The sequence below is a fragment of the Hyla sarda genome, chromosome 8 (genome assembly GCF_029499605.1).
Source record: "Hyla sarda isolate aHylSar1 chromosome 8, aHylSar1.hap1, whole genome shotgun sequence".
Lineage (NCBI taxonomy): Eukaryota > Metazoa > Chordata > Amphibia > Anura > Hylidae > Hyla > Hyla sarda.
In genome coordinates, this window is record NC_079196.1 from 130,982,613 (window position 1) to 131,006,869 (window position 24,257).

At 46.9% G+C, this 24,257-nt stretch overlaps 1 protein-coding gene across 1 annotated transcript in view; it reads left to right on the top strand.

The window, feature by feature from the left end:
• The window catches only part of SLC40A1 (solute carrier family 40 member 1), a 141,078-nt gene that overhangs the window by 94,934 nt on the left and 21,887 nt on the right, over positions 1–24,257 (top strand). The window lies entirely within an intron of this gene.

Genomic DNA, 24,257 nt, shown 5'->3' on the forward strand with positions numbered 1-24,257 from the left:
GAGGAGAGCTCTGATTGGTCAATAGCTATTCTCCAATCAGAGCTTCCCTCTCCCGGCAGGGATTATGAATCATTACAGTCTATATAGAAGCCCGTGGCAGCGCAATGTAGCCGCATGTACCACCGGCTTTTTCATTTAAATGCGGATCGCAGCAGATCATTTTGGAGATTACATCAGTGGCCCCCCAATTTAACCCGTTCCCGCAGAATGACATATATAAATGTCATGATGTGCAGGTAGTTCGCGCATCATGACATTTATATATGTCATGCAGTTAACCCGGCGATGCGCGGCATCGCACGGGTTAACTGGCAGACAACTTCTGCAAGCCCCCCCAGGACCATGGTCCTGGTCAGCGATCATTGTGGTTGGTCCCTGTGGACCAATCACAGTGATCGCTGACTGTGGGGGGTTAAAGTTCAGATCCCCCGCTCTTCCTGCCCCTAGAAGTCGGGTAGAGCGGGGAAGAGGATCCAGGGAGCTGCGGGGGGCCGCGGCACATACCTGCTGTGGGACCGGTGGGGACGGCAAGGACCGGGGACAGTCTAGAAGGCAGCTGCGGCAGGTAAGTGGAAGCAGCAGTGAAGATCGCCGTAAAGTGATATTCACTGCTGCTTCTAGGAGTTTCAAAACTACAACTCCCAGCATGCCCAGACAGCCTTTGGCTGTCTGGACATGCTGGGAGTTGTAGCTTTGCAACATTTGGAGGGCCGCAGTTTGGAGACCACTGTGCAGTGGTCTCCAATCTGTGCTCTTCCAGATGTTGCAAAACAACAACTCTCAGCATGCTCAGACAGTCCAGGCATGCTGGGAGCTGTAGTTCTTTAACATCTGGTCCTTCAGATGTTGTCGAACTACAACTTCCAGCATGCCTGGGCAGTCTAGGCATGCTTGAAGTTGAAGTTTTGCAACAGCTGGAGGCACACAGGTTGGGAAACACTTGAGTTTTCCAACCAGTGTGCCTCCAGTTCTTGCAAAACTACAACTCCCAGCATGCTCAGACAGCCGAAGGACATGCTGGGAGTTGTAGTTTTGCAACAACTGGAGGAGAACAGTTGGGAGACCGCTAAGTAGGGGTGTCCAAACTATAGCCCTCCAGATGTTGCAAAAAATCAACTCCAAGCATGCCCAGACTGCCCAGGCATGCTGGGAGTTGTAGTTAGGCAACATCTGAAGTGCCAGATATTACAAAACTACAACTCCCAGCATGTCTGGACTGCCTGGGCATGCAGGGAGTTGTAGTTTTGCAACAACTGGAGGCGCAGTGGTCTGTTTCCTAACTCAGTGTTTCCCTACCTGTGTGCCTCCAGTTGTTGCAAAACTATAACTCCCAGCATGCACTGACAAACCGTACATGCTGGGAGTTGTAGTTTGGCAACAGCTGGAGGCACACGGGTTGGGAAACACTGAGTTAAGTAACAAACTCTCAGTGTTTTGCAACCAGTGTGCCTCCAGCTGTTGCTTAACTACAGCCCCTATGATGGGAGTTGTAGTCTATCAACAATTGGAGGCTCCCTGTTTAGGAAAACGCTGCATTATGTGCGCTCTTCCCAGGGGAGAGCACAAAAAATGTACTAACCCATATTTCTTGTTTTTCTTTTCTTCTCATTTCAGATACGTGAATGCGGAGGACTACGTCAGAATCGGTGGACTGCGACGATGACCAGCGTTTTTTTTTTTTTTTTTTCAATAAAATGGTTAAAGAGGGCTGTGGGGGAGTGATTTTTTTTGAATAATTTTTTTTTCAATGTGTCCGTGTTTTTTATAATTGAATTTTCAGGGTTAGTAGTGGAAGCTGTCTTATAGACAGAATCCATTACTAAGCCAGGGCTTAGCGTTAGCCCCAAAAACAGGTAGCGCTAACCCCCAATTATTACCCCGGTACCCACCGCCACAGGGGTGCCGGGAAGAACCGGTACCAACAGGCCCCGAGTGTCAAAAATGGTGCTCCTGGGCCTAGGCGATAACAGGCTGCCGTTATTTAGGCTGGGGAGGGCCAGTAACAATAGTCCTCGCCCACCCTGGCAACGTCAGACTGTTGCTGCTTGGTTGGTATCTGGCTGATATTGAAAATAGGGGGAACCCTATGCGTTATTTTTTTTTATTAAATAAAAAAAGTGTGTGGTTCCCTAATTTTTTCAGTATCAGCCAGATACCAACCAAGCAGCAACAGCCTGACATTACCAGGGTGGGCGAGGACCATTGTTACATGCCCTCCTCAGCCTAAATAACGCCAGTCTGTTACCGCCTAGGAGCGCCATTTTTGACGCTCTGTGCCTGTTGGTAGCAGCTCTTCCTGGAAACCCTGTAGCGGAGGGGGACCGGGGTAATAATTGGGGGTTAGCATTAGCTGTTTTGGGGGCTAACGCTAAGCCCCAGATTAGTAATGGATTCTGTCTACAAGATGGCTTCCACTACTAAGCCTGAAAATTCAATTATAAAAAACACAACACAATGAAAAAAAATTTTATTTAAAAAAAACACTCCCCCACAGCCCTCGTTAACCCTTTTATTGACATGTTAAAAAAACGCTGTTCATGATCGCAATCCACAAAATCTGACATAGTCCTCCGCATTCACGTATCTAAATTTAAAAGAAAACAAAATTATTTTGTAAATTTTTTTGTTTCCACACACCAGCAAAAATGCTATAAAAAAAACACAAGAAAAACTGACAAAGCGCAGGAAAAAGCTGGGACAGTTTTTCTGGCGTTTTTTATGATGCATAAAAAAACCTCAATGGAATCCTGGCCTCAAAGCAATATAACAAAATCCCTACGTCCACTTTTCCTGTGAGGTAGTGTACGGTAGAGCGAGGGGCGGCGTTTCTATATTTGCACAAGATTTATCAAAGGAGTGCAACAGCCTTAGTAAATTCTGAGCAAGAGTGTACCATAGACAAGAAGTGTAAATGGATAGAACTGTGTCTACAATAGACACATTGTCACGATGCCGGCTGGCAGGTAGTGGATCCTCTGTGCCAGAGAGGGATTGGCGTGGACCGTGCTAGTGGATCGGTTCTAAGCCACTACTGGTTTTCACCAGAGCCCGCCGCAAAGCGGGATGGTCTTGCTGCGGCGGTAGTGACCAGGTCGTATCCACTAGCAACGGCTCAACCTCTCTGGCTGCTGAAGATAGGCGCGGTACAAGGGAGTAGACAGAAGCAAGGTCGGACGTAGCAGAAGGTCGGGGCAGGCAGCAAGGATCGTAGTCAGGGGCAACGGCAGGAGGTCTGGAACACAGGCTAGGAACACACAAGGAACGCTTTCACTGGCACAATGGCAACAAGATCCGGCAAGGAAGTGCAGGGGAAGTGAGGTGATATAGGGAAGTGCACAGGTGAAGACACTAATTGGAATCACTGCGCCAATCAGCGGCGCAGTGGCCCTTTAAATCGCAAAGACCCGGCGCGCGCGCGCCCTAGGGAGCGGGGCCGCGCGCGCCGGGACAGGACCGAGGGAGAGCGAGTCAGGTACGGGAGCCGGGGTGCGCATCGCGAGCGGGCGCTACCCGCATCGCGAATCGCATCCCGGCTGGCAGCGGAATCGCAGCGCCCCGGGTCAGTGGATCTGACCGGAGCGCTGCAGCGGGGAGAGTGAAGCGAGCGCTCCGGGGAGGAGCGGGGACCCGGAGCGCTCGGCGTAACAGTACCCCCCCCCTTGGGTCTCCCCCTCTTCTTAGAGCCTGAGAACCTGAGGAGCAGACTTTTGTCTAGGATGTTGTCCTCAGGTTCCCAGGATCTCTCTTCAGGACCACAACCCTCCCAGTCCACTAAAAAAAAAGTTTTCCCTCTGACCTTTTTGGAAGCTAAGATCTCTTTGACAGAGAAGATGTCCGAGGAGCCGGAAACAGGAGTGGGAGGAACAGATTTGGGAGAAAAACGGTTGAGGATGAGTGGTTTGAGAAGAGAGACGTGAAAGGCATTAGGGATACGAAGAGAAGGAGGAAGAAGAAGTTTATAAGAGACAGGATTAATTTGACACAAAATTTTGAAAGGACCAAGATAGCGTGGTCCCAACTTGTAGCTAGGGACACGGAAGCGGACATATTTAGCGGAGAGCCATACCTTGTCTCCAGGGGAAAAAACGGGAGGAGCTCTTCTTTTCTTATCCGCGAACTTCTTCATGCGTGATGAAGCCTGTAAGAGAGAATTTTGGGTCTCTCTCCATATGATGGAAAGGTCACGAGAAATTTCATCCACAGCGGGCAGACCAGAGGGCAAGGGGGTAGGGAGGGGGGGAAGAGGGTGACGGCCGTACACCACGAAAAATGGGGATTTGGAGGAAGATTCAGAGACCCTGAAGTTATACGAGAATTCGGCCCATGGAAGGAGATCTGCCCAGTCATCCTGGCGGGAGGAAACAAAATGTCGCAAATAATCACCCAAGATCTGGTTAATTCTTTCTACTTGTCCATTGGACTGGGGATGATATGCAGAAGAAAAATTTAATTTAATCTTGAGTTGTTTACAGAGAGCCCTCCAGAATTTAGACACGAATTGGACGCCTCTATCCGAGACAATCTGCGTAGGCAACCCGTGAAGACGAAAAATGTGTACAAAAAATTGTTTAGCCAACTGAGGTGCAGAAGGAAGACCAGGAAGAGGGATGAAATGTGCCATTTTGGAGAATCGATCAACGACCACCCAAATAACAGTGTTGCCACGGGAAGGGGGTAAATCAGTAATAAAATCCATACCAATCAGAGACCAAGGCTGTTCGGGGACAGGCAGGGGATGAAGAAAACCAGTGGGCTTCTGGCGAGGAGTCTTATCCCGGGCACAGATAGTGCAGGCTCGCACAAAGTCCACAACATCCGTCTCCAGAGTCGGCCACCAATAGAAGCGGGAGATGAGTTGCACAGATTTCTTGATGCCCGCATGACCTGCGAGATGGGAGGAGTGACCCCATTTGAGGATTCCGAGGCGTCGGCGTGGAGAAACAAAGGTCTTTCCTGGAGGAGTTTGCCTGATGGAGGCAGGAGAAGTGGAGATCAGGCAGTCAGGTGGAATGATGTGTTGCGGAGAGAGTTCAACTTCTGAGGCATCCGAGGAACGAGAGAGAGCATCGGCCCTAATGTTCTTATCGGCAGGACGAAAGTGAATCTCAAAATTAAATCGGGCAAAGAACAGAGACCACCGGGCCTGGCGAGGATTCAGCCGTTGGGCAGACTGGAGGTAGGAGAGGTTCTTGTGGTCGGTGTAGATAATAACAGGAAAACTTGATCCCTCCAGCAGATGCCTCCATTCCTCAAGTGCTAATTTAATGGCTAGAAGCTCTCGATCCCCGATGGAGTAGTTCCTCTCCGCTGGAGAGAAGGTCCTAGAGAAAAAACCACAAGTGACAGCATGCCCGGAAGAATTTTTTTGTAGAAGAACAGCTCCAGCTCCCACTGAGGAGGCATCAACCTCCAATAGGAAGGGTTTGGAAGGGTCAGGTCTGGAGAGCACGGGAGCCGAAGAAAAGGCAGACTTGAGTCGTTTAAAGGCGTCTTCTGCTTGAGGAGGCCAAGACTTGGGATCAGCATTTTTTTTGGTTAAAGCCACGATAGGAGCCACAACGGTAGAAAAATGTGGAATAAATTGCCTGTAATAATTGGCGAACCCCAAAAAGCGTTGGATAGCACGGAGTCCGGAGGGGCGTGGCCAATCTAAGACGGCAGAGAGTTTGTCTGGATCCATCTGTAGTCCCTGGCCAGAGACCAAATATCCTAGAAAAGGAAGAGATTGGCATTCAAACAGACATTTCTCAATTTTGGCATAGAGTTGATTGTCACGAAGTCTCTGAAGAACCATACGGACATGCTGGCGGTGTTCTTCTAGATTGGCAGAAAAAATTAGGATATCGTCCAGATATACAACAACACAGGAGTATAACAGATCACGAAAAATTTCATTAACAAAGTCTTGGAAGACGGCAGGGGCGTTGCACAGGCCAAAGGGCATGACCAGATACTCAAAGTGTCCATCTCTGGTGTTAAATGCCGTTTTCCACTCATCCCCCTCTCTGATGCGGATGAGGTTATAGGCGCCTCTTAAGTCCAATTTAGTAAAGATGTGGGCACCTTGGAGGCGATCAAAGAGTTCAGAGATGAGGGGTAAGGGGTAGCGGTTCTTAACCGTGATTTTATTAAGACCGCGGTAGTCAATGCAAGGACGTAGGGAGCCATCTTTTTTGGACACAAAGAAAAATCCGGCTCCGGCAGGAGAGGAGGATTTACGGATAAAGCCCTTTTTTAGATTCTCCTGGACGTATTCAGACATGGCAAGAGTCTCTGGGGCAGAGAGAGGATAAATTCTGCCCCGGGGTGGAGTAGTGCCCGGGAGGAGGTCGATAGGACAATCATAAGGCCTGTGAGGAGGTAGAGTCTCAGCTTGTTTTTTGCAGAAAACATCCGCGAAGTCCATATAGGCCTTAGGGAGACCGGTTACTGGAGGAACCACAGAGTTACGGCAAGGGTTACTGGGAACCGGTTTTAGACAGTTCTTGGAACAAGAGGACCCCCAACTCTTGATCTCCCCAGTGGACCAATCCAGGGTTGGGGAATGAAGTTGAAGCCAGGGAAGTCCAAGGAGAATTTCCGAGGTGCAATTGGGGAGGACCAAAAGTTCAATCCTCTCGTGATGAGATCCGATGCTCATAAGAAGGGGCTCCGTGCGGAAACGTATGGTACAGTCCAATCTTTCATTGTTTACACAATTGATGTAAAGGGGTCTGGCGAGACTGGTCACTGGGATGTTGAACTTGTTGACGAGAGAGGCCAAAATAAAATTTCCTGCAGATCCAGAGTCCAAGAAGGCCACAGTAGAGAAGGAGAAGGCAGAGGCAGACATCCGCACAGGCACAGTAAGACGTGGAGAAGCAGAGTAGACATCAAGGACTGTCTCACCTTTGTGCGGAGTCAGCGTACGTCTTTCCAGGCGGGGAGGACGGATAGGACAATCCCTCAGGAAGAGTTCGGTACTAGCACAGTACAGGCAGAGGTTCTCCATACGGCGTCGTGTCCTCTCTTGAGGTGTCAGGCGAGACCGGTCGACCTGCATAGCCTCCACGGCGGGAGGCACAGGAACAGATTGCAGGGGACCAGAGGAGAGAGGAGCCGAGGAGAAGAAACGCCTCGTGCGAACAGAGTCCATATCTTGGCGGAGTTCCTGACGCCTTTCGGAAAAACGCATGTCAATGCGAGTGGCTAGGTGAATAAGTTCATGTAGATTAGCAGGAATTTCTCGTGCGGCCAGAACATCTTTAATGTTGCTGGATAGGCCTTTTTTAAAGGTCGCGCAGAGGGCCTCATTATTCCAGGATAATTCTGAAGCAAGAGTACGGAATTGTACGGCATACTCGCCAACGGAAGAATTACCCTGGACCAGGTTCAACAGGGCAGTCTCAGCAGAAGAGGCTCGGGCAGGTTCCTCAAAGACACTTCGGATTTCCGAGAAGAAGGAGTGTACAGAGGCAGTGACGGGGTCATTGCGGTCCCAGAGCGGTGTGGCCCAAGACAGGGCTTTTCCAGACAGAAGGCTGACTACGAAAGCCACCTTAGACCTTTCAGTGGGAAACAGGTCCGACATCATCTCCAGATGCAGGGAACATTGGGAAAGAAAGCCACGGCAAAACTTAGAGTCCCCATCAAATTTATCCGGCAAGGATAGGCGTAGACCAGGAGCGGCCACTCGCTGCGGAGGAGGTGCAGGAGCCGGTGGAGGAGATGACTGCTGAAGCTGTGGTAGTAACTGCTGTAGCATAACGGTCAGTTGAGACAGCTGTTGGCCTTGTTGCGCTATCTGTTGTGACTGCTGGGCGACCACCGTGGTAAGGTCAGCGACAACTGGCAGAGGAACTTCAGCGGGATCCATGGCCGGATCTACTGTCACGATGCCGGCTGGCAGGTAGTGGATCCTCTGTGCCAGAGAGGGATTGGCGTGGACCGTGCTAGTGGATCGGTTCTAAGCCACTACTGGTTTTCACCAGAGCCCGCCGCAAAGCGGGATGGTCTTGCTGCGGCGGTAGTGACCAGGTCGTATCCACTAGCAACGGCTCAACCTCTCTGGCTGCTGAAGATAGGCGCGGTACAAGGGAGTAGACAGAAGCAAGGTCGGACGTAGCAGAAGGTCGGGGCAGGCAGCAAGGATCGTAGTCAGGGGCAACGGCAGGAGGTCTGGAACACAGGCTAGGAACACACAAGGAACGCTTTCACTGGCACAATGGCAACAAGATCCGGCAAGGAAGTGCAGGGGAAGTGAGGTGATATAGGGAAGTGCACAGGTGAAGACACTAATTGGAATCACTGCGCCAATCAGCGGCGCAGTGGCCCTTTAAATCGCAAAGACCCGGCGCGCGCGCGCCCTAGGGAGCGGGGCCGCGCGCGCCGGGACAGGACCGAGGGAAAGCGAGTCAGGTACGGGAGCCGGGGTGCGCATCGCGAGCGGGCGCTACCCGCATCGCGAATCGCATCCCGGCTGGCAGCGGAATCGCAGCGCCCCGGGTCAGTGGATCTGACCGGAGCGCTGCAGCGGGGAGAGTGAAGCGAGCGCTCCGGGGAGGAGCGGGGACCCGGAGCGCTCGGCGTAACACACATAATGATGAATCCCCCCCTTTGTGTGTATTGGAACTAAAACAAAAAAGGCCATAGCATTTAATTTCAATTTTGATGGATAGTTTGCACTAACACTGATTGTAACACTCACGTTTCTGAAGACAGGAACACCAGTGGATGTGGATCCACTGGACCTATGTGGCAGATGACTCAGACAGTACCAGGGAGCAGAGTCTAAGGTGCCGATGGTTTTCACCAGAGCCCGCCGCAAAGCGCGATGGACTTGCTGTGGCAGGTGGCACCCAGGTCGCTACTCCTGGCACGGCTTGACCACACAGGGGGCTGAGGAGATGCGAGACACAGAGGGGATAAGGCAGCTCATAGTCAGGATAGCAGAAGGCCAGGGCAGGCGGCACAGTAGCGTAGTCAGGAACGTAGCAAATGGTCAGAAGGCAGGTGGTAAGGAGCAAAGTCAGGTCACGGAGCAAAGGATCAGATACACAGCAAGGCAATAACAGGAATGCTTTCTCTCAGGTTCAAGGCAACAAAGATCCGGCAGGGAAGTGAGGAGGGTGGAGGAATTTATCAATGAGCCACAGGTGAATTAGACTGAGCACACTGGCCCTTTAAATCTTAAAGCTCTGGCGCGCTCGCCCTAGGGGACGAGGACATGCACACCAGAGCAGAGAGGCGGGGGCAGGATAAACATCCAGTGAGTGATGGACTGAAGGCTTGCATGCAGGACAGCTTGAATATCTTTGGAACTTGTTTGGGGCTGCTTATCCACCATCTGGGCTATCCTGCGTTGACACCTTTCATCAATTTTTCTCTTCCGTCCACGCCCAGGGAGATTAGCTACAGTGCCATGGGTTGCAAACTTCTTGATAATGTTGCGCACTGTGGACACAGGCAAATCTAGATCTCTGGAGATGGACTTGTAACCTTGAGATTGTTGATATTTTTCCAAAATTTTGGTTCTCAAGTTCTCAGACAGTTCTCTTCTCCTCTTTCAGTTGTCCATGCTTAGTGTGGCACACACAGACACACAATGCAAAGACTAAGTGAACGTCTCTCCTTTTTATCTGCTTTCAGGTGTGAGTTTTATATTTGCCACACCTGTTACTTGCCCCAGGTGAGTTTAAAGGAGCATCACATCTTGAAACAATCTTATTTATCCACAATTTTGAAAGGGTGCCAATAATTTTGTCCAGCCCATTTTTGGAGTTTGGTGTGACATTATGTCCAATTTGCTTTTTTTCCTCCCTTTTTTTGGTTTAGTTCCAATACACACAAAGGGAATAAACATGTGTACAGCAAAACATGTGTTACTGCAATCCTTTTCTGTTAGAAAGTCTTAATTTTCTTGAAAAATTTCAGGGATGCCAACATTTACGGCCATGACTGTAAAATATATTTAACCCCTTACGTTGGGATCTTTTAACCCCTTAAAGACACCCGTCATAAATGTACGGCATTGCAGCAAAATACTTTGTGCAGAGCGCCGTACATGTACGGTGTGGCTGTAAAGCGCTCGCAGGAGCTGCGCTCGCTTCATGCACAATGGGTCCTGGCAGCTGTCAGAAGCCGTGGACCCACTGGTAATGTCGGACATCAGCGATCACGCTGATGTATGCCATTAACCGCTCAAATGCCGTGATCAATACAGATCACAGCATCTGCGGCAGTGCGGTACAAAAAATGGCTTATCTGATCTCCCTCGGCACTGCCGCAGGGATCAGATCAGCCAAGAGGGTGGACAGAGATCCCCTAATCTGCTTCTGCCACTCTCTCGGGGTCTTCTGCTCTGATCTGCCTTCCAGCAGACCAGAGAAGAAGATGGCCAATAATACTGATCAGTGCTATGCCAAGTCCAAAATTTCAGCTTTTTGGTCACATCACATTGCAAAAAAAATTAATAAAAAGCTATCACAAAGTCACATATTCGTAAAAGTGGTACTAAAACAAACTACAGATCATGATGCAAAAAATTTGCCCTCATACATCCCCGTTTACAGAGAAATAAAGAAGTTAGAGGTGGTCAAAATAGGGCAATTTTAAACGTACTGATTATATAAAAAAAAAAAGTTTGAGATGTTTTCTAAAGCAGTACAATAATAGAAATGTATGTAACCATGGGTATCATTTTAATCGTACTGACCCAGAGAATGAAGAAAACATAAAAATTTTACCGTAAAGTGTACAGCATAACCCCCCCAAACAGAAAAATTGGGATTTTCGTTAAAATTTCCTTGAAACATTTGCTTGAAAATGTTTTGGGTTTACCAAACATTTAGGGTGAAATGAGGGATGGCATTACAAAGAACAACTAGTCACGCAAAAATGGGCTGTATCCTTTAGGGGTTAATTCAAATGTTTTGCACCATTTGTCTTCCAACTTTTATACCTTATAATTCTGTAGAATATAATCTACTGGAGGCTATTCATCTGCAGAAAGAGCTGTCTGACTGCTACTCCCCCCTCTTCTTTTTTTCTGAATTTTAATTTAATCTGACATCATCATTACTGTTAGAGATGAGCCGAATTTTCCCAAAAAATTAGTTTCGATACAAATTTCTTTGTGGGGAATCTATATTTAAAACACCTTTTTCTGGCCTACAGAGAGCCTCAATAGGGGTGTAGAACACTTTGCTGTGTTCTAACACACATATGGAGTGTGCTGGGGTAGTGAAATAATACTGTTATTCAGAATAACATGCAGATTACCGGCATCGCTTTTAGAATCACTGCCGCAGAGCGGCACAATGACAGAGCCTGGAGGTGGTATCAGTATGAGGAGACCATATAGTGGCTGAATGACACAGTGTGGAGGTGGTGGCAGCATGAGGAGACCATATAGTGGCTGAATGACACAGCGTGGAGGTGTTGGCAGCATGAGCAGACCATATAGTGTCTGAATGGCACAGCCAGGAGTTGGCAGCAGCATGAGCAGACACTAGGCCTTCACAATCCCTAAGATTATAAGATGAATTCTGAATTTTAAACCGAAGATTTGGGGTAGCTAGTGCTACCATAACAACATTTTTATTCCCTGGCCCAGCAGCATCAGTTAACCATATATTGCCTGAATGGCACAGACTGGAGTTGGCTGAAGCATGAGGAGACCATATAGTGTCTGAATGGCACAGCCTGGAGTTGGCGGCAGATGAGGAGACAATAGGGCCTCACAATCTCTAATAATAAAAGATGAATTTTGAAATTTCAGTTGAAGATGTATGGTACCTAGTACTACCATAAACATATGTAGGTAATGTCCTAGGCTCAACAGCATCACTAAACCATGTAGTTGCTATATGACACATACAGGAGCAGTCAGCAGCATGAGTACACAAGAGGGATTCACAACCCCTAACATTAAAGGGTGAATGTCGAAATCTCTATTGAAGATGCATGTTTGCTAGTGCTACCATAAAAAAATTGTAGGTAATATCCAAGACAGTCCCAGCAGCATCAGAAAACATATTGGCTGAATGACACAGCCTGGAGGTGGGGAAAGCATAAGGAGCCCATATAGTGTCTGAATGGCACAGCCTGGAGGTGGCTTAAGCATGAGGATACAATATAGTGGCTGAATGGCACAGCCGGGAGGTGGCATCAGGAGTCCTGAAAGTTACCCTAATGCCAGGAATTATGTTTTGCAGTATCCACGGCACCACAATGAGAGAGCCTGGAGGTGGTAGCATCGGGATGAGGAGACCATAGAGCAGCACAATTATAGAGCCTGGAGGTGGCAGCATCAGCATGAGGAGACCATAGAGCAGCACAATTATAGAGCCTGGAGGTGGCAGCATCAGCATGAGGAGACCAGAGAGCAGCACAATTAGAGAGCCTGGAGGTGGCAGCATCAGCATGAGAAGGCCATATGGCGGCACAATGACAGAGCCTGGAGGTGGTAGCATCAGCATGAGGAGACCATTTGGTGGCACAATGACAGAGCGTGGAGGTGGTAGCATTAGCATGAGGAGACCATAGAGCAGCAGAATGAGAAAAATTGGAGGTGGCATCATCAGCACGAGGAGACCATATTGTGGCACAATGACAGAGCCTGGAGGTGGTAGCAATAGCATGAGGATACCATAGAGCAGCACAATGACAGTGCCTGGAGGTGGCAGTAGCAGCATGAGGGTCATGCCAACTGAGGGTTGAGTGTGAGGAATCCACAGACTGTTGACTAGAGGTGTCGGATGTCACTTGAGATGAAGTGGATGACCGAGTGAACCGATCAATCACGGCTGCTGAGTTGCTGGTCGCGACACAACTGCTTGCTGACATCGGGAGCTCAGACCTCTCGCTGCGACTCTGGCTGCCACACACCCCTATTCTGCTGTGACCTCTGCCTGCGCCTGATGAATTTAGGCCACTCCTCTGTGCACGTCCTGGCAATACTCTTCCTGACATACTTATTGCGTATATGAGAGGAGTACAATACGCTTCACTACACTTAAAATAGTATTTGTCTAGAACAGCAGCAGGTGTGTGCTATTGGCTGTCCTTTCAAAGTATCTAGGCCCTTGACAGATTAACAAGTACAAAATAGTACACTACTTTGATGTAGGTATGCGGTATGCACTGATTAGGGCAGAAAAATGTGCTACAATACGCATTAAAAACTCTGTATTTTTGTAAATCACCAGCCGGTGATTACTTTTGGCTGTCCTTTCACAGTATGTAGGCCCTTGACAGATTAACAGGTACAAAATGGTACACTACTTAGATGTAGGTATATGGTATGCACTTATGAGGGCAAAAAAATGAGCTACAGCACACTTGGAAAACGTATTTCATAAAACAACAGCCAGTAATTACTTTTCCCTGGCCTTTCACTGTATGTAGGCTTGTTACAGATTAACAGGTACAAAAAGGTGCACTACTTAGATGTAGGTATGTGGTATGCACGTGTGAGGGCAAAAAAAATGCGCTACAGTACACTTGGAAAACGTATTTTCCTAACACACCAGCTTGTGAGTACTTTTGCTTGGACTTTCACAGTATGTAGGCCTTGGACAGATTAACAGGTACAAAATGGTACGCTACTCAGATGTAGGTATGTGGTATGCACGTATGAGGCCAAAAAATTGCGCTACAGTACACTTGGAAAACATATTTTCATAAAACAGCCAGTGATTAGTTTTCTCTGGCCTTTCACTGTATGTAGGCTTGTTGCAGATTATCAGGTACAAAAAAGTGCACTACTTAGATGTAGGTATGCGGTATGCACGTATGAGGGCAGAAAAAATGCGATACAGTACACTTGGAAAACTTATTTTCATGAAACACCAGCTGGTGATTACTTTTGCCTGGACTTTCCCGGTATCTAGACTTGTTACAGATTTACAGATACAAAATAGTAGACTGATTTGATGTAGGTATGTGGTATGCACGTATGAGGGCAGAAAAATTAACTACAGTCTGCTGAAAAAACATATTTTTACACAGCAGCAGGACACAACAGTGCAGCACCACAAAAAACAAGTGTGTATTAAACCCAAAATTGCACTCTGTCACAGAGTATTAAGAATTGTGTGAGCTGCTGGTTATCATACCGTCTACAGACTAGTATAAGCAGCAGATGATTTTTTGTGGAAAAAATACACAGAATTCCGCTGAAAAATCATTCCTGCCTCCTGTGGTAAGGTTCATGAAGTTAAAGCCGCTTGTTGATATGTATGAGGCAGCAAAAAGCTATCTGCCCCTCTCTGATAAAATGCTGCATAAAGTTACTGGGAGGTTAATGGCTGGCATAAAAATCCTTATGAGAACAAGCACTGCTCTCTGTCTACGATGCTGATGTGACTAGCAGTTGTCAGTGACTAGCAGTTGTCAGTAGCTGCATTAATAATGAATTAATAATAATGAATAATGAATAATCAATTCAGTGTGTCTGTGTAACACACAGAGACACGCAGTCCATCCTATCCCTCTGCAGTGTATGGCATGAAATGAGCAGCTGCAAAATGGCTACCGATTTATATAGGGCTGTGACATCACAGGGGTGACTGGCTGCTGATAGGCTGCATCCTGCATGTGATTCAGGGTCATTCCGCCTTGCCTTCCTGCCTTCCCATCATCCCCTGCCCCATATACTGACATGTGGATCTGCCATTTTAGGTGTCCTGGAGCCTGGAATGCTGTTAAATGGAGTTTAATGAAGCGATCCTGAAATTCGTAATGTATTCGGGTTCGTCTGCTTCGATTCGCTCATCTCTAATTACAGTCCAAAAATGTACTTTAGTCTCAAAGCAATTTTATTGAGCAGAAAATAGTACACAAATATACAGACAGTGCACATTAGTGCCTACTGAGTGTAGACAATGTGGAGAAATATACAAAAAACAAGGTAATAAGCAGAATGTAATAAAACAAAACACTATATCCAGATATGGAGGGCGGTAGTGAGGTCCAAAGACAAAGATAGACTAGAGAGGCCATTACAGCAAAGACATAAAATATGACACAAATGTACAATACTGTCACAAGGCAATATGCATCGTAGGAATGGTCCAACCAGGGTTACCAGACATAGTTACTAGAGATGAGCGAATCGAACTTGACGAACCCGAATTCGTTACGGATTTCATGAAAAATTTGATTCGCAACGAATACGAATATCACCGCGATTCTATCGCACGAATTGCTTCATTAAACTCCATTTTGCAGCATTCCAGGCTATTGTAGAGCTAAGATGCCGGATCCACATGTGAGTACATGGGGCAGGGGATTATGGGAGGGCGGGAAACAGCGGCGGGAATGAAGGTGGCGGGCTGACCCAGAACCACATGTGAGATGCAGCCTATTAGTGTTCACTGACTCCTGTGATGTCACAGCCCCTATATAATCGGCGGCCATCTTGCCTCTCTTAATTTCATCTATGCACTCAGATGGAGAGGACGGGACTGTGTGTGTGTGAATAGCTCATACCACAGCGTTACGCTGCAACTGCTAGTCACATCAGCATTAGGGAAAGACAGTGCAGAGTGCTGTGCTGTTACTCTGAGAAGGATGATTGATAGCTAAACCTCCTATTCACGTTATTGAGCATTGCAGCAGAGAGGGGCAGATAGCTGTCAGCTGCCTGAACTTTCTGAACCATCTTATCTCCTCATTTTTCAGCTCTATTGAGGTTTTTTTTCTCCACAAATCTTCTGCTGCTCAGAATTGTGTGACAGAGTGCAATTTAGGGTTTAATCCCTGGATTTTTTTTTTGGTGGTGCTGCACTGTTGGGTCCTGCTGCTGTTCAGAAATAAGTCATATTAATGTGGACTTTAGTGCCTTTTTACCATTTTTCACCTGTTACTCTGTTTCTGTGCTAAATTCAGTGTTATACCACACGTTATACACCTGCCGGTGTATTAAAGAATTTTTTTTTTCCTAAGTACAAATACGCTTTTTCAGTGGCCTTATCATTGCAAAGGGCCTAAATACAAGCAAATAGAGTACCATATACTACCTTTTTTTCTGTCCCTGTGCTAAATTAAGTGTTATACCACATGTTATACACCTGCCGGTGTATTAAAGAAAAAAAAGTTTTTCCTGACTACAAATACGCTTTTTCAGTGGCCTTATCATTGCAAAGGGCCTACATACAAGCAAATAGTGTACCATATACCATCTTTTTTTCTGTCTCTGTGCTAAATTCAGTGTTATACCACACGTTATGCACCTGCCGGTGTATTAAAGAAAAAAACATTTTTTTCTGAGTAAAAATACGCTTAACAGTGGCCTTATCATTGCAAAGGGCCTAAATACAAGCAAATAGCATACCATATACCACCTTTTTTTCTGTCTCTGTGCTAAATTCAGTGTTATACCACACGTTATACACCTGCCGGTGTATTAAAGAAAATACATTTTTCCTGAGTAAAAATACGCTTAACAGTGGCCTTATTGCAAAGTGCCTAAATACAAGCAAATAGCGTACCATATACTACCTTTTTTTCTGTCTCTGTGCTAAATTCAGTGTTATACCACACGTTATACACCTGCCGGTGTATTAAAGAAAAAAAAGTTTTTCCTGAGTACAAATACGCTTTACAGTGGCCTTATCATCGCAAAGGGCCGAAATACAAGCAAATAGCGTACCATATACTACCTTTTTTCTGTCTCTGTGCTAAATTCAGTGTTATACCACACGTTATACACCTGCCGGTGAATTAAAGAAATTTTTTCTTTCCTGAGTACAAATACGCTTAACAGTGGCCTTATCATTGCAAAGGGCCTAAATACAAGCAAATATACTACCTTTTTTTCTGTCTCTGTGCTAAATTAAGTGTTATACCACACGTTATATACCTGCCGGTGTATTAAGGAAAAAAAAGTTTTCCTGCGTAAAAATACGCTTAACAGTAGCCTTATCATTGCAAAGGGCCTACATACAAGCAAATAGCGTACTATTTAGTACCTGTATTTCTGTTTTATACCACACATTATACACCTGCCGGTGTATTAAAGAAAAAAAGGTTTTCCTGCGTAAAAATACGCTTTTTCAGTGGCCTTATCATTGCAAAGGGCCTAAATTAAAGCAAATAGAGTACCATATACCACCTTTTTTTCTGTTTCTGTGCTAAATTCAGTGTTATACCACACGTTATACACCTGCCGGTGTATTAAAGAAAAAAACATTTTTTTCTGAGTAAAAATACGCTTAACAGTGGCCTTATCATTGCAAAGGGCCTAAATACAAGCAAATAGCGTACCATATACTACCTTTATTTCTGTCTCTGTGCTAAATTAAGTTTTATACCACACGTTATACACCTGCCGGTGTATTAAAGAAGATTTTTTTTTTCCTGAGTACAAATACGCTTAACAGTGGCCTTATCATTACAAAGGGCCTAAATACAAGCAAATAGCGTACCATATACTACCTTTTTTTCTGTCTCTGTGCTAAACTCAGTGTTATACCACACGTTATACACCTGCCGGTGTATTAAAGAAAATAAATTTTTCCTGAGTAAAAATACGCTTAACAGTGGCCTTATCATTGCAAAGGGCCTAAATACAAGCAAATATACTACCTTTTTTTCTGTCTCTGTGCTAAATTAAGTGTTATACCACACCTTATATACCTGCCGGTGTATTAAGGAAAAAAAAGTTTTCCTGCGTAAAAATACGCTTAACAGTAGCCTTATCATTGCAAAGGGCCTACATACAAGCAAATAGCGTACTATTTAGTACCTGTATTTCTGTCTCGGTGCTAAATTCAGTGCTATTCCACACATTGGTACACACTGGCTGGTGTATACAACAAAAAAGAGTTTTTTTCTGCGTATAAATACGCTTAACAGTGCGCTCATCAGTGCAATGGGCATACATACAACAAAGGAGAGTACTATTTAGTAACTGTTATTCTGTCTAGGGCCTATATACTTTGAAAGGACAGCCGTAAGTAATCGCCGGCTGCTGTTCTAAACCCTCATAAACGCATTAAGTATGTCAGGCAGGGAAGTGCCAGGACGTGCACAGAGAAGGGGCAGAGGCTTACATAAGTCAGGCAGAGTCGGCAGCAGACTTCGGGCGAGTGGCAGCAGGAGTCGCAGCAATAGGCCTGAGCTCCCGTTAACACCCAGCGGTTGTGTCGTCGACCCATCTCTCGTCGTAAATTGGTTTGCACACTCATCCCCATCATCACAAGCGACATCTGACAACCCCAGTCAAGAGTCTGTGGGTTCCTCAGACACAACCCTCAGTTGGCATGCCCCGGGAGCAGTCCCTGTAATCCCATTGCCTTTGTCCTATGCTGTTCCCTCTCCCAAAGAAGTATCTCATGCTTTGGGTTCAGCTCCACTATTTAGCGAGGACGATGTAATAGAGGACAGTCAGCATCTAATGGGCAGCCAAGAATGTGAGGAGACATGCGTCCCTTGCTCCGCAAGGCGGCCAAGTAGTGATGCGGAGAGTGACGTAGGAGGCGGTGTTTCAATTGCTCAGGGTCCTGAGGCAGACACTGTTGTGGAACACGAGGAGGACATCAGTGACGTGCACACATCTTTTGATGATGATGAAGCCGATCGCAATTGGGAGCCGGGTGCAGAAGCCGGGGCTTCTTCAGGAGAAGAGATTTGCTCTTTGTCTATGAGGCAGCAAGGTGGTAGCACAGTTGGCAATCAGCGTGGTGGTGGCAGTAGTGGAAATTCAGGAGCCAAACGTGCCAGGGGGAGACCACCTGCTTCGCGGCAAGCTACCATTCAGGGAGGTAGTGGAACAGGGGTTCCTGGAGACGGCGCCAATAGCAGTGAAATAGTGCGAACTACGGGTGGGAAAATCAGGTACTCTGCGGTGTGGTTGTTCTTCATAAAGAATCCAGAGGACCTTAGCGTAGTCACATGCAAAATCTGTGGGCAGAAAGTGAAGCGTGGCCAGGGTCCCAATCTCGGCACCACGGCCCTGCGTCAACAAATGATTCGCCACCATTAAGCGGCCTGGGATAACCGTGGCTCCGAGGTAGTGGTCCAGCCTGCCGCATCACCCAGTGGCCATCCGCTCCCTCCATCATCCAGCCAAGACTCCACCACCTCAGCCGAACGGAGCATTGTGTCAAACCATCCTTCTTGCGCTCCTGCTTCCTCCGCCCGTAGTCAGCCATTCCGCCAACAATCGATCGGCGAAGCCATGTCCAAGAGACGACAGTATGCGCCCACTCATCCAACGGCGCAGAAGTTGAATGTGCTCCTGTCCAAGTTGCTGGTGTTGCAGTCCCTCCCTTTCCAACTGGTGGACTCTGCAGCTTTCAGGGAATTGATGGCTTGTGGTGTAGAGTTCCAAGCCGTCATTTCTTTGCGAAGAAGGCAGTACCAGCCCTGCATAAGTTTGTACAAGAGAAGGTGAGCCAGTCCTTGAGCCTGTCGGTGTGTTCAAAAGTGCACTGCAGCGCCGACGTGTGGAGCTGTAACTACGGGCAGGAACAATACATGTCTTTTACGGCCCACTGGGTAAATGTTCCTGCACAGCCACAGCAGCAACTTGGACAGGTCATACTGCTTCCTCCTCCACGCTCTCACTCCCAGGCAGTTGGTCCTTTTAAAGTGTGAGCGTCCTCCTCCTCCCCCGTGTCCTCGGCCTCCACTGCACATCCAAATCTCGGTGGCCCTTCATCATACCACGTGTGTAGGGCACAGCGGTGTCAAGCCGTCCTTCACATGGTTTGCCTTGGCGAACGGAGTCACACAGGGGAGGAACTGCTGAAGTTCATTAGGGAAGAAATCCGAGTATGGCTTACTCCACGAAATCTGGAAATGGGAACCATGGTGACCGACAATGGGAAGAACATTGTGGCTGCGCTGCGACAAGGAAGTGTGAACCATTTGCTCTGCATGGCACACGTGTTGAATCTGGTTGTCAAGAAGTTCATCAAGTCTTCACCCCATTTGCAAGACGTCTTGACAATGACAAGGAAACTGTGCATGCACTTCAGCCATTCGTACACCGCCAAGCACACTTTGCTTGAGCTGCAGCGTCAGAACGGTATCCCACAACATATTCTCATTTGTGACGTTGCCACACGCTGGAATTCCACCCTCCATATCTTGGACAGACTATACGAACAAAAAAAAGCCATCACGGATTTTTTGATGATACAAGCAGATAGTAGTACTCCCCTGTGTAACTTCAGTGTGAACAAATAGCAGCTCATACGTGACACCTGCCGTTTGCTGAGGCCTTTTGTGGAAGCCACATTTTTTGTTAGTCGCTTGAATTATGCCATGAACGACGTAATTCCACTCCTACATTTACTCCAAAAAATGATTGAAAACATGGCTGGTCACGGCAATGGAGATGTTGCGCCTACATCAGAAGGCTACATGAGTCCTGTGGGGGATGAACTGGAGGAGGATGATGAGGGGCAGAGCGGAGCACAGTTTACGGTGGATGAGATGGCCGGTGTTTCTGGTCATTGGACAGGAGGGGAGGAGCAGGAGCAGCCAGAGGAGCTGGAGGGTTATTACGAGGGAGGCGAGACAGAAGACCCAGACACACCGTGGCAGTATGCAATGGAGATGGAGGCAGGTAGTCCCAGTGAGTCAGCGCGATGACTTCTGGATCACCACCTTATTAGACCCTTGCTACCGGCCCAGAATGGGGGCCTTTTTTACACCCACTGAGAGGGAGGACAAACTGATCTACTTCAGGGAGCTTCTACGTAGTCGGTTGGCCGATGCCTATCGGCCATATAGTCCATCCACTCGCAGGTCTGACTCGGGGGGCCCTCTGCTGGGGAGGGGAGGGGTGGCAGGAGCAGTACCGGCTCAATCAGCAGCAGCCTGAGTCTACAGTCTCAGTAGTGAAGCTACTCATCAGCAGCAGGTGGACGTGGAGCAGGACCTGAACCAGCAGGTGATGGCTTACCTCGACATGACCTTGCCAACAACCGTTGAAGATCCGCTGGACTTCTGGGCAGCCAAACTCGATTTATGGCCGCAACTAGCGGAGTTTGCCCTGGAAAAGCTGTCCTGCCCGGCCAGTAGTGTGCCATCAGAGCGGGTGTTTAGTGCGGCCGGGGCCATAGTCACCCCAAGGCGAACTCGTCTGTCCACTAAAAATGTGGAGAGACTGAGGTTTGTCAAGATTAATCAGGGATGGATCAGCCAGGATTTCCAGCCACCTGGGGATTGTACGGCCCGCTTGACACATACGGCCCTTTGATTGGCTCTGACCGGCCCGCGCTGATTGGGGGACATCTATGCTGCCTAATCTGGGGGACAAGTATGCTCCTAATCTGGGTGACATCTATGCTGCCTAATCTGGGGGACAACTATGGTCCTAATCTGGGGGACATCTATGCTGCCTAATCTGGGGGACAACTATGTTCCTAATATGGGGAAAACTGAAGCTTCTGGCTTTGGGCCTATAATCTTTTGAAGTTTAGCATTAGCTAAATACATGCTTAATGCAAATGTCAACATTGATCTTTAAATGTAAGGAGTTATGAAACCCTCTTGGGTACTGCGAATGACTGCTCCAGACTCATTCTGTGTCTTTCACAAACTACTTGCCTCCCTGGTGCCTCAGGCCTTGGGCCTATAATTTTTTTAAGTTTAGCAGTAGCTAAATACATGCTTAATGCAAATGTAAACATTGATCTTTAAATGTAAGGGGTTATGAAAACCTCTTGTGTACTGCAAATGCATGCTCCAAACTCATTCTGTGTTTTTCAGGAACTACTTGCCTCCCTGGTGCCTCTGGCCTTGGGCCTTAAATTTTTGGATGTTTAGCAGTAGCTAAATACATGCTTAATACAAATTTCAACAATGATCGTTAAATTCTCGGCGCTCTGCCTTCTCCTACCCCGCCTGGGCCGATCCGAGGACCTCACTAACCAACTCACTAACTAATCCAATCGCTTATAGCGACGGGCGGTGTGTACAAAGGGCAGGGACTTAATAAACGCCAGCTTATGACCCTCACTTACTGGTAATTCCTCGTTTTAAGATTAAATAATTGCAATCACAGATCCCTATCACGAACTGGTTTCAGCGTGCAACACGCACCTGTCCTTGAAAGATAGAGAGACGCTAATCCGTTCAGTGGATCGCTAGTGCGGCCCAGGACATCTGAGGCCATAACACACCTGTTATTGCTCGATCTCGCAATTGATTGAGCAAGGTAAGCCTCTTGGGTACTGCTGAGGCCTACTCTTGACTGCTCCTGGTGCAATGTATGGGGTAATTAAACACTCTTGGGTAGTGTTATTGTTAAATTTACTGGTAATTTTATCAGTAATAAAATTGAATTTTGCAGAATGCTAACCGTTACACAACGGAACGCTTGTTGCATGTGATTTTTTAATGAAAAAAAATAGATGGAGAGGGATTAACTCTGCTTAATCATTTTTGGCGAATAGAATCCTTTTGCCATCTGATTTTTTGGAGACAGATGCACTTACACACATGTAATAATTTTTTTTAACCAAATTTCAAACATTGTGTGGTTTATTACTTTTGAGAAGAATTTCTTTGGGTGGTCCATCATCCTGCATTATAGAGTCTTCTGAACTGCTGTATATGCGCTTGTTTTTTTTAAAAAAAAGGTATTTTGTCCGACAATTTCGATAAAATTTTGCGTTTTTTTTGGGGTGGATTTTGAAGCCCGGGTGACGGGTGTGTAGTGGGTACTCGTGCATCAGTCAACTCCAGTCTGTGTCCATTAGGCAATATATGGGTTACTGATGCAGCAGAGGTGGGGCCTTGGTCTTGGAATTTAAATTATTTAAAAAAAAATTGAACATATTGTGTGGTTTATTATATTATAGAAGAATGTCTTTGGGTGGTCCACCGTCCTGCCTTATAGAGTCTTCTGAACTGCTGTATATGCGCTTGTTTTAACAAAAAGGTGTTTTGTGAGACAATTTCGAAAAAATGTTGCGCTTTTTTGGCGTGGATTATGAAGCCCGGGTGTGTACTCGTGCATCAGCCAACTCCAGGCTGTGTCTTTCAGGCAATCTATGGGTTACTGATGCAGCTGAGGTGGTGCCTGGGTCTATGAATTTCAATTTAAAAAAAAAAAATTCAACAATTGTGTGGTTCATTATTTTTGAGAAGAAAGTCTTTGGGTGGTCCACCGTCCGGCCTTATAGAGTCTTCTGAAATGTTGGATATGCGCTTGTGCTTACACAAAGTTGTAGATTTAAAAAAAATGTATACAATTTTGTTGATTTTGGGGCGGATTGTGAAGCCCTGTGTGTACTGGTGCATAAGCCAACTCCAGGCTTTGTCCTTCAGGCAATAAATGGGTTCCTGATGCCGCAGAGGTGGGGCCTGGGTCTGGGAATTTAAAATTTTTGGATTGCTGGTGCTACAAAAAAAGATGGACACACCCTAATCCGTTCAGTGGAGCGCTTCGGCCCCGGACATCTGAGGGCATAACACACCTGTTATTGCTCGATCTCAGGAGAAGGGGGTTCATCATCGGGAGAAGAGAGTTGCAGGTTGCCCTTGAGTCAGCAAGGCGGTAGCACGGTTGGCAGTCAGCGTGGTGTGGCAGTAGTGGAAATTCTGGAGCCAAACGTGCCCGGGGGAGACCACCTGCTTCGCGGCAGCTTACCTTTCCGGGAGTTTGCTGGTTACCAGCACCGGGCGATGAAAGATACAGACACGCTAATCCGTTCAGTGGAGCGTGCCTGCGGCCCCGGAAATCAGGGGGCATAACACACCTGGTATTGCTTGATCTCGCAATTGATCGTGCAAAGGTAGGGGGTTATTAAAGCCTCTTGGGTACTGCTGAGGCCTACTCTTGACTGCTTCTGGTGCAATGTATGGGATAATTAAACACTCTTAGGTAGTGTTTTTTTATTTTTTTATTTACTGATAATTTTATCAGTAATAAAATAGAATTTTCCAGAATGCTAATCGTTACATAACGGAACGCTTGTTGCATGTGATTTTTTAATGAAAATAAAAAATAAATAAATAAATACGGACAGGAATTAACTCTGCTTCATGATTTTGGGCGAAAAAAGTCCTTTGGTGATCTGATCTTTTGGAGACAGATGCGCTTACACACATATTGAATTAGTTTTTGTAAAAAAATTTCAAACATTGTGTGGTTTATTATTTTTGAGAAGAATGTCTTTGGGTGGTCCACCGTCCTGCATTATAGAGTCTTGTGAACTGTTGGATATGTGCTTGTTCTTACACAAAGGTTGTTTTTTGGAGGGGATTGTGAAGCCCTGGTGTGTACTCTTGCATCAGGCAACTCCAGGCTGTGTCAT